The sequence below is a fragment of the Pinus tabuliformis genome, chromosome 8, assembly GCF_031772625.1.
Source record: "Pinus tabuliformis cultivar Carrire ecotype Pingquan chromosome 8, CPIR1, whole genome shotgun sequence".
Classification (NCBI taxonomy): Eukaryota; Viridiplantae; Streptophyta; class Pinopsida; order Pinales; family Pinaceae; genus Pinus; species Pinus tabuliformis.
Window position 1 is genome coordinate 1,603,036,186 of NC_142294.1, and position 9,852 is coordinate 1,603,046,037.

General features: G+C 35.9%; 1 pseudogene; it reads left to right on the forward strand.

Annotated features, from left to right (window-relative positions):
• Positions 1 to 2,678: 2,678 nt before the first annotated feature.
• On the forward strand, positions 2,679 to 2,774 carry LOC149242173 (U6 spliceosomal RNA; annotated as a pseudogene).
• The last annotated feature ends 7,078 nt before the right edge of the window (positions 2,775 to 9,852 follow it).

The window sequence follows — 9,852 nt, forward strand, 5'->3', positions numbered from 1 at the left end:
CAACTTAGATCCATCTTAACTCTGAACTTAATTCCTCTCAGTACTTGATAGATCCAGATTTAAGATGAATCTAGGTTGGTTGTAATTGTTATTGTAATAGGTTAATATGTAGGTATTAGAAATAAAATAATAATTAATGTAATAGTTTTTAATTAATTATATAATGTTTTACGATTTATACTTTAAAATTAGATATATTTATAAATAAGTATTTCTATATAGTCCATGCAGCTTTGGATATATGATGAATGGGTGCACTATTAAGGAACTCCTTGTGATAGGTCACTAATTCAAATCCCCATGAGTGCTTACCTACAAAAGAAAAAAAAATCAATAAAAATTATTTAAATAAAAATATTATTTTTAAAATTAATAATAGATATTACTGATTTATATATTAGAAAAATAATAATTATTATTAAAATATAAAATGAGACAATCAAATCAATAATATTAAATATTACATCTTTAAAATGAAAAATAAAACTTATAAATTACTAAAATATAAAATAAGGCAATCAAATCAATAGAGATAATATTAAATACTATATCTAATTTAAAGATAACATTAAATATTATTAGTCCACGGGGTCTTGGATAGGCGATAATCAAGTGTGTTGTTATGGCACTCCTAGATGTAGCCTCACCAATTTCAAACTTACAAAAAAAAAATTAAATATTACATTTAATTTATTATATTTTTAAAGTTAAAGATAATACTTACAATGTCAATGAAATAATTAATACGAATAAATTAAGATAATACAAAAAAAATTATTAATCTTATTTTGGTTAATTAATTTTTTCAACATTGTATAAATTTAAAGAATAAAATAAATATTGTTAAAGTTGGGACAGATATTTTAATTTTAAAGTAAAAATTGTTGTTACTAATCCTAAAACATTTTGGTAATTTATACGATCGATACAAAGGAAGATGAAGATGAACATCTCCCTGGATGGGTTTCCCTCTTGATTACTCATGTTACCATGAATAACCTTCATAGTCAACAATTAAATGGCATTAAGTGGTAGGGACAATTGGCTCAATGTGAGATTATAGTGATGCATATTACTAAAAGGTGGTCTTTGAAAGTCTATGCCATAACCATGTTGATTTTGTGGATTCATCATATTGATTGGCAGCAAGGATCCTCACCATTTTGTGCCCCGCACGAATCTATTATGGAATTAGAATAGGTGATTTCTTAGGTCATTTGGAAACGTAATTGGCTACAAAATTTTCTTCCTATGACTCATTATAGTGAGTAACTTCTTATACTACCCCCAAGTCCTTTCTCTGGTTCAAAGTTGTTTCTTCGTATCTCATTTTTCTACTTTATCACAAAGAGTTTCTCTCTCATGGAAAGGTTTCATATCCCTTTCCTCTGCTTGGCCTCACTCAACCATTTTCCTTGATCACATTTTCTAGTTCATCACTACCCTCTTTAGAGCCCTCAAAAGGGTGCTTTTGGGTTTTCCTTGTTGGTCCCTCCCATTTCTTGTTGGGTAAAGACGGCCTCATATTTAGTCCCCTCTCTCGATCTATTTCCTACTCTCGATTTCCCTCTTTTTCCTACTACTTATCCAACTCTATTTGACACCCCCTTGCTGCCTTCGCACACTCCAGTGTGCTCTCCCTTCTCCATGACCTTCCCCCCCTATGACCTCAAAGGTAATTATCCCGTGTTGTGGATCTTCCTGCCATAACAATGGCAGGACTAGAAGAAGGCCCCGCCATTGTTCTAATGTACTCCAAGACAATGTAGAAAGTTATGTATCCTCAATGATGTTACCCACTTAAGGAAAAAATTTCCAACTTCTCATTTTTTGGAGGCCACATCAAATCATTATTTTCATGCTGATTTTAAAAAGTGGTGATGCAGCAACACCCCTTTTTCATTTTAGGGTTAAAATTTCGACATTTTTTAACCATGGCATTAAAAACCAAATATGATGATTATAGAAAACATGAAAACCATGCTAAAATTCAAAAGTGATGATGCAACATCACCCTTTTATAGGGTTAAAATTTAAACATTTTCGAATCATGACATTAAATTCCAAATATCATGACTACGAAAAACCCTAAAACATAGCACTTAAAATTTGTGTACCTTTTTATTTTATTTTAAATGGTTATGTTTTTTAAGTGTTCTTCAAAGTTTTCAAGTTCCACTAGCATAATCGGTTCAGGATAGGCCTCGTTAGCAAGGTGAACCAGGATCAAACATCATTGGGGTGGTTGTTCTTTTGCTAGTGGGAGGAGTCATGTTACAAAATCCATTTAGCTTAGGGCTGGTGTCGCCTAGGCTAGTTCTGGTCCTTAGTTGACTTTGACAGATTAGATGCCCCTGGGTCACGGTTTCTCAAGCCACAAGTCAAGCCTGGAGGATCACAAACAACTTGACAAACAAACAAACAAAAGTGTTCTTCAAAGTTGTCTAACTTTTATTTTAATTTATTTCATTTTATTTTATTTTTGGAGTTAAAATTATGAAATAATTAACATTAAAGCCTTGACCATTGGTACCATCGAAAAAAATCATAAACTCAACTCTGAATCTAAAAGTGATATTACATGGATTTTGTTTATTTATTAATTATTTAGAATTAAAAGTTTATATATATATATATATATATATATATATATATATATATATACACATACATACAATGTCTCTTTGGAGACATCTGACAAATGATACAAAGAATATTAGCATGGCCCCTATACTAGGATGACATGCACAAATCTAGAAATGGTCCAAATTTTGTTTACCATTTTTCTTGGGGAAGAAATATGTGCCAAAACAATTTAAAACATAAAAATTTAAAACAATAATCACCATTTTATTTATAAAAAATAAATAAAAACCATTTTTTAATTAAAGAGAAAAAGATTAAAAAAACACACACACACAAATTTAAAAAAAAAAACAGTTTTACCTTTCAAAATTCAAAAAATAACGAGAGAGCAAAAACAAAAAATGCATTCAAAATAAAAAAAAAAAATAATAGCAAAAAAATTAAAAATTTTAAAAATAATAATCATAATAATAATAATAATAAAATTAAAATATATATTTGAAAACTTAAAGTAACTTTTTAAAATTATGAAATAAAATTTTAAATAAAAAAATATAAACTAAAAATACAATTTTAAATATTAATAATAAATTTATAATCTAAATTTATAAATTTATAAATAAAATATATATATATATATATAGAAATCAAAATAATTTAAAAATTAAAGTAAGAAAAATAAAAAGAAATTTTGTGTTTGGGAGGGAAATACCTAGCATCGCCCCTCCACCCACAGGGGCCACTAGGAAGCCAACAACACAACTAATAGCTAGTTTTTCCACTGGCTACCTGGTAGCCCCCATGAGTAGAGGGGTGTTGCCTCCCCCAAACAACACGCAACAAGCACCTATTGGTTGTGTCACCGGTTTCTTAGTGACCCCCCTCGGTGGAGAGGCAATCGTGCGCATTGCAATCCTCCACATAGCACATAATAAGTTGTGTGATGTGTGGGGGAGGGTGATTCTTGACATTAGAGGTCACCCTACCACACACAACATGCAACAAGCACTTATGTGTCATGTCGTTGGTTGCCTAGTAGTTCCCCTAGGTGGAGGGGCAATATCAGGTATTGCCTTCCCCCACATAGCACAAAATAAATTGTGTGTTGTGTGGGGGAGGTGATGCCTAACATTGCCCCTCCACCCACGATGATCATTAGGCACCTAGTGGCATGACCCATTGTAGATTGTGTTGTCAGCTGCTTAGTATCTCCCGTAGGCGGAAGGCCAATGTTGAGCATTACCCTCCCCACAACATTTTTTTATTATTATTTTTTAATTAATTTTTTCATTAATTTATTAGCTATATATATATATATATATATATATATATATATGAATTTAGTATTTTTGACTTAAAACATTTTTTTTAATATATGCAGATTTTTTAATTTAATTTGTTTTACTATTATTTTTACATAAAAATTTTAATAATTGTTTTTCTTTTTCTTTTTAAATAATTTCTAAATTTTCTCCTTTTTTAGTATAAATTTTGTTTAAATTTGTTTTTAAAGTTACATTAATTTTAAATTTTTAGTTTTATTGGCTTTTAAATTGTTTTTTGGGAAAATTACATTTTTATAGGGCAGAGTATATTATAATCAGTTTGGGTCAAAATTCTTTCATTGTTAATTAATTTACAATTTTTTAGAAACTATTTCCAAAGTTTATTAAAGTTTTTGTAAAATTAAATATTAAACTTATTTTTTTAGAAATTGAAAATTATTTTTTGAATTTTAAAATTTGAATTTCTAATTTTTTTATTAGTGGATAACTACTTTTATGTGGATTAAGATCAATTTTTATAATTAAAAATTGTTTAAAAAAAAAAACTTTAATCGCCAAGTATCCTCATAAATTAATTTTAAAAAATCAAATTTATAGATTTTTCCATAATTAATACTTTCTTTTCCAAAAAAAATAGTTGTCATTATGTTTCAAACTTTTACTAACCATGGAAACCGATTTAAAAAATAAAAGCAACAACACTACATATTGCTTATTGAATGGACTTGGTTCAATCGTTTTACTCAATATACCTTAAGTATATTATATATTTTCACTATTCAATTTTAAATCGTGTTGCAATATAAAAAATAAAATCTAATTCAATACTACAATAAATAAGATTTTCTCTTTTGCCTTCCCATTTTTTTTTTTAACAAGAACGGGTAGTGGATATATTGCCAAAAGTGGAGCAAGCTCCTATTACAATCGACTGTAGCTTATAAAAACTGAGCAATGAGAATGAGCTGGGAGCGTAGTCCCTTCTCCTATGCTTATATTCAAAAATTCATTGAGTTCTTTAGTTATTCTTGAATACTGTCTTACGTATTGTCCCACTAGAAAAGCAAATTTACATAACATTGGTTCTCTGATATTGTTCCTCCTAAGGCTTGTTCCTTCTGTTATTGTTTTGTTCCTTCTGCTACTATTCATTCTGCTTGTTGTTCCTTCTGCTTGATGTTCCTCCTGCTTGCCGCTCCGTCTGCTTGTTGTTCCTTTTGCTTGTTGTTCCTTATGCTTGTCATTCCTTCTCTTTGTTGTTTCTTCTGCTTGTTGTTCCTTCTTCTGTTTGTTGTTCCTTCACCTACTGTTCCTCCGAATGTTGTTCCTTCACCTTGATGTTCCTTCGGATGATGATCCTTCGAGTGTTGTTCCCTCTGTTTTTGTTCATTCTACAGTTGTTCCTTATGCTTGTTGTTCCTTTGGATGTTGTTCCTTCTGCTGTTGTTCCTTCGGCTTGTTGTTCCTTTTGCAGTTGTTCCTTCTGCTTGTTGTTCCTTCTGCTATTGTTCCTTCTACTTGTTGTTCCTTCCGTTGTTGTTCCTTCTGCTTGTTGTTCCTTCTAGTGTTGTTCCCTCTGCTTGTTATTCCTTCTACTTGTTGTTCCTTCTGCTAGTTGTTCCTTTCGCTGCTGATCCTTCTGGAGCTGTTCCTTATGCTTGCTATTCCTTATGCTTTCTGCTTGGCATTCCTGAATGTGACTTTCAGAATTCCTAATACCACTCTCACCTTGAATATTGGGGCCTGTGAGTGCAGATCTTTCTGTTGTAGATTGGTTAAGGCAAAGGATGAGTCAAGCAGGGCCCTCCATTTAGGCTAAGATTTCCTTGAGACAGCAGACAACCTTTATTTGCCAGCAAACCTGCTTGCTCATTTAATTCCCTCAAAATGTGGTATGAGTCGACTATGTCAAAGTCTTTCAATGTGTTTCAAATTCGCTACAAGGTTTTCTTTAAAGCGGGGTTACGAAAATGATCTTTGGAGTTTAAGAGATTAATCAGAAGCTCTGAGTCTCCGAATATTTGAATTGTTTTATAACCTATCTCCTTCACAATCTAGCAAGCTTTTAAGAGAGTGTAACTCTCTGCTTGATTGTTCGAACTTATGCCTACAACCCAACTGAAGCTAGTTTTATTCAATCTATCCAGGGAGAGAATCAAACCTCCTGCACCTGTAGTTCCTGGGTTCCCCTCTGATGCTCCATTGAAGAAGATAGTGGATTTTGAGGTCCCCTACCACCACGTGAGAAAATCACCTTCAGAGAGACGCAAGTGCCAAGTAGGAGCATTCATCGGTTTGGTGACTGAATCTTTCCTCTCACCTGACGCGCAGGATCCTATCCACGCAGAAGCTTCTGGAGGTAAAAAGGAGGCAAAAACTGATTTATCTACGATTTCCATCAAGAGGGCTTTCACTTTGGCAGCCACTTCCACTGAATTCGGGAGCCTGTTGTTGAAAACGCAATTGTTTCTAGCCAACCACACTTTCCACCAAAGGCATTTTGGAATGGCTTGCCAAATGTTTTTCCAGACTGCGTTTTTAGTTTTTTTCTCAGGGTTTTGGTCTGCCCAGGAGGTGTAGAGGGCAACGACTGATATCTAGGGGGGGGGGGGACGCTAAGTCCATGGAGGACCATCTTCCAGACTGCTTGTGTGAAATCGCAGTCAACCAGTAAGTGGTCAGAGGTTTCGATAGCAGAATTGCATAGGCAGCATCTAAAGGGGTCGTGGAACCCTCTTTTGTTCAGATTTTCTCCTGTTAGTGCCTTTTTATGCATGAGTAACCAAGTGAAGAAATTCACCTTTGGTAGACTAAAGGGGGACCAAATGGATTTCCAGAGCTTCGGTGTCAGCAAAGGGGCTTGTATAACTTGTAAAGAGGAGAATCCTTGAGCTGTTGTGTAAATTCTGGTTCTTCCCCACCCCCATTTATCTTTGGATGAGCGATGGACAGGGGCGAGACCAGAGAGTGTTGCACACAACAAGTTTTTTTGGGATTCCAGGTGGTCGGGAACCCCTGGAAAAGTCCATCCTGCCCAATTCCCTTTGCTATCCCAAGAACATATGTCTGCTAGCTGAAGGAGACCTTTGTTCACTAGCTAGATCTTTATATCATTACAGGAATTTAGGGTGGCCAAAGGGGAATTCCCTTGAATAGTATCCTCCCACAGTAATGTTCTTTGTCCATTGCCTAGAATTCTGTATAAATGCTGTTGTAGATGGTCGATGCTTCTTCTGACTAAATTCCATATTGTTGTTCCTGTTGGAGTAGACATTGTTGTGAGGTTTCTCAGTGAGCTTCCCTTTAGGTATTTCTTCCAGAGGATCTTGCTGACAGGATGATTTTTATCTTCATACAGTTGCCATATGATATTTCCACCAAGAGCCAAATTTGCCAAGCCTAGATCCTGTATCTGTAACCCACCTTGCTAGAGTAGTCATTTTAGTATATCCCAACTTACCAAATGTAACTAGCTCTAGTTTCCCTTGCCTCAATTCCAAAGAAAGTCTTGAAGGAGCTTGGAAATATATTCTGTGATAGACTTGGGTGCTAGCAAGAGGGAATACTAGAAGATGGGGAGGGCAGAGAGGACTGCCTTTATCAAAACCATCTTCCCAGGCTTTGTTAGCCATTGGCCTCGCCAATCTGTTATTTTTGCTTTTATCTTACTAATTACTTCAGTCCAGAGGGAGGGAGGGATTTGTCCCAAGGTTAAAGGGAGGCCTAAGTATTTGATCTTTTCCCATTTGTCATACCCATGGAATCCCAATGAGCAGGAAATTCGAAGGATAGTTGGATGATCTACATTCCAGCCATAGACAACACTTTTTCTTTTGTTGATCAAGGCTCCTGAGATTAAGTGGTAGTGTTGAAGAATTTCTTTAAAATCCTTTACTATCTTAATTGAGGCCCCTCCCAATAGGAGAGAGTCATCCATAAATAGTGTGTGATTTATTGGATACACTCCTCTTGCTGCCTTGATGCATAGAATAGAACCTGATTCCATTTCCGCTATTAGATTTCTGCTTAAGGATTCTGCTAACAAGATATAAAGAAAGGGTGACAATGGGCACCCTTGGCGAAGCCCTCTTGAAGCTTGGAAAAAGTCAGCAGGTCTGCCATTGACCAGGGGCGCTATCGAAGGTTTGTGAGTTTATCAAGTTGACAATCTCAGCACTAAAACCGAAGGAGAGAAGGATTTTATAGAGGAATGAAAGTTTAACCTGGTCAAAAGCATTTCATATCCAACTTGAAGAGCATGCCTTTTTCCTTCCGAGTGTGGATAGAGTGGAGGGCTTCTTGCACTTGGATCACATTGTCTATGAGTTGTCTTCCTTTGAAAAAACTGCCCTGCAAAGGGGAGATCAGGTTCCCTAATAGGGGCTTGAGTCTATTGGCTAAGAGTTTGGCAAGGATATTGTAGGAGGCATTGCAGAGAGAGATAGGTCAGAACCTGTCGTAAGTCTCAGGGTTAACTTATTTCAGGATTAGGGCAAGGAAGGTGGAGTTGGTGCACCTTCCCACTTTAGCTTTCTTTTGGAAGGATTTTACCATTATGAGGAGATCGAATTTTATTACATTCCAGCAAGCTCTGTAAAAAAGGATGGTGAAGCCATCCGGCCAAGGGGCTTTATCCAGCTCCATTGACCATATGACTTCCACTATCTCTTTTTCAGTAAAAGGCTTCAATAACCCTTTGTTTAAACTTGCAATGACAAGTGAGGGGATATTTGACAAAAAGTCAGCAGCCAGGTCTTCATCGGAAGAACCATCCTCCTGGAAGAGATGCCGAAAATGGAATGTGGCGGCCTGTTTTATGAGCGGTTTGTCCTTTGATGACTTCCCCCTCACTGGTGGATATTTTGGAAATGTGATTCCGAGAGAGACGAGCTTTGGATTGTTTGTGAAAGAATGCTGAGTTTCTGTCTCTAGCTTGCAGTCGGATGCTGCGATACTTAAGGCGCCAGTATTCCTCTTCCTATCAAAAGGAAAGAAAAGAGTTGAAATGGGCATTCTGTTCGATGAGAAACTGAGCTTTGGTGATTTCAATTCTTTCCATGCCTAAATGAATCTCGGCTAGAGCTTGTATAGTGTTTTGTCTAGTGCTCGTTGGAGTGGGTAGGGGATTTTTTTTTGCCTGGGATTTTGGAGCAAAATTAGTGTATTTGATTTTATGCTCCCACACAAAGCTGGGGGATCCTTCAACTGATTCCGACCAAGCGTGAGCCACTATGTCCAAAAATCCCTCTCTCGATACCCAAAGAGGGCTGAATCTAAAGGGAATAGGGCCCAAGTCCTCGTCTTTTTCTAGCAGCAACGAGATGGAGTTATGATCAGATGTTATTTTGGGCAATATTTTTGAAGTTGCTTCCCCTCCATCAAAGTACTTTGTACTAGAAATCGGTCTAGACGAGCAGCAATGTTGGCATTACCTACTCTATTGTTGGTCCAGGTATAACAACCTTTCTTAGGTTTGAGGTCAAGAAGGTCCCATGTGAGAATCAAAGACTCCACCGAGACATGGAAGGGATCTTTACCCCATACTCCACCTTTTTTCTCGTTTGGGTCTAGTGTGATGTTAAGGTCCCCTGCTAGAATGATGTTTGGGGGGGAGTAGATTTCTAGGAAGTCTGAGAGAGTATTCCAACAATCCTTCTTTTCCAGGAAATTAACAGGAACATATAGATTGAAGAGAGCTAAAGAAATCTTACTTGGGAGGTGTAGAAGATCTTTATATATCCAGTGTTGGGTTGTGAAGGAGCTTTTCAGCTGAAACATATCCTCTGACCATAAGGTTGCAAGGCCCCCTGAAGTACCTCGGGCGCTGACCGCTTTTCCTGAGTTCTTTTTCCACTTGGTTCGACTTAAAGATAGAAGAGCATCTTCTTCTATCTTTGTCTCTTGGAGCAGGAGGATATCTGAGGGTTCCATTCTTGATAAATCTTTTACTGCTTCAGCTTTCATAGGGTTCCCCAAACCC